The sequence below is a fragment of the Myotis yumanensis genome, unplaced genomic scaffold, assembly GCF_028538775.1.
Source record: "Myotis yumanensis isolate MYYU_CA2020_CCGP unplaced genomic scaffold, mMyoYum1.0.hap1 SCAF_12, whole genome shotgun sequence".
NCBI lineage: Eukaryota > Metazoa > Chordata > Mammalia > Chiroptera > Vespertilionidae > Myotis > Myotis yumanensis.
Genome location: NW_027223763.1, coordinates 41,188,920 through 41,190,399, shown reverse-complemented (window position 1 = coordinate 41,190,399; position 1,480 = coordinate 41,188,920). Strand labels below are relative to the sequence as shown.

Sequence of the window (1,480 nt, the reverse complement as noted above, 5' to 3'; positions counted from 1 at the left end):
AACAGTGATTAACTTAAAATAAGGCTGTTAGGCTGGACCCTAATCCCACATGACTGGTGGCCTTACAAGAAGACACCAGGGGAGCACATGCACAGGACAGCCACATGGAGAGGCAAGAGGGCATGTCTGCAAGCCAAAGAGCGAAGCCTCGGAGGAAAAACCCTGCTGGCACCTTGATCTTGGACATCCAGCCCCCAAAACTCTAAGAAAATAAATTTCTATTGTTTAAGACGCTCAGCCTGTGTTTTGTTTTGTTTTGTTTTGGTGGTTTTTTGTTTGTTTTGTTTTGTTTTTTGCTGCAAAAAGCTTTATTGTTTCATTTGGTCCAATGCATGGGAGAGGGCTCCAGGGAGGCTAAAAGAGTGGCTGGTAGTTTCAGGGAGAGACTCAGGTAAAAGCCAGACACCAGGGGGATGCAGAGGGGCCCTCAAAGGCCTCTGGGCTCCACAGGCTCCTAGTCCGCTTGAAGGGGAGCCTTTCGAAGAGATACCCACCCCGCCCAGCCTGCGGGCCTCCAGCCAGCAGAGGTGAGTCAGGTGGCGCCCATCTTCTTGATCAGTTTCACCTCCTCACCCCGGAAGTGGTTCTCCAGGAAGCCACAGAGCTGAGGGCCTGCGCGGGTAGAACCAGGGCCTGCGGCTCCAAAAGGGCCTGGTTCAGTTCCTCTCCAAGGCCAGGGCGGCTTCCATGGCCCTGAGTTCTGCCCACTCATCTTGGGGAGGCTTCAGCAGGTCCTGGAAGAGAATGCGGCCACCGCGCTGGTTTTGCAACTTTAAGAGAAGCTCAGCGCCTTCGTGCTTCTTCTCCACCAACTCACCCTCCAGAGCCACATCTTCACAGGGGAAATAGAAGCCCAGAGAGAGGTAGGTGTTGGGGGCCTGCAGATGCAGTTTGGCCAGGCGGTTGACCGCAGCCTCCACCTGGGTGGAGTAATTCTAATGAATTTGGGAGCTCATGGTTGTTCGGCAATAAGGAGTTAAGGTAGAAAACAAGCCAGTGTGTTGGCTGGTCTCGGAGGTGGTTAGGAAGGTGGTGACTGGATGAGACACAGGGGAGTGGTCGGAGGCTGGAAGAAGGGGCGTCCCTGGGTCTGTTTCATCCAAACACTGTTGAAGCAAGAGACAGATCTGGGACCGCCGAGGGCACTGTGAGAGCTCAGCCTGTGGTATTTTGTGATGGCAGCCCTGGCAAACTCATCCACTATCCCTAAGAACTGTTTTATGCCCCCAGGGTGGGGAGGCCAGGGACAACTTGGGGCAGACCCACTTAACTCTCACCGTGAGTGTTTGAGGTAGGTAGTGTTGCTCATTTTACAGAGTAGAAACCAACGTTCAGAGAAGGTAAACAGCTTGCCCAAGATCACACAGCTTCTGAGTGATGGAGCCTGGATTCAAATACAAGTCCTTGTGATGCCCCGATTCATATTCCAGGTGACATTCTATGTGACATTGTCCATTGTCTCCCACACTAGCTACAGTGA

The 1,480-nt window shown here is 52.8% G+C and overlaps 1 pseudogene; it reads right to left on the bottom strand.

Moving 5' to 3' along the window:
- Nucleotides 1–387: 387 nt before the first annotated feature.
- On the bottom strand, nucleotides 388–956 carry LOC139020310 (ferritin light chain pseudogene; annotated as a pseudogene).
- Between the last annotated feature and the right edge of the window lie 524 nt (nucleotides 957–1,480).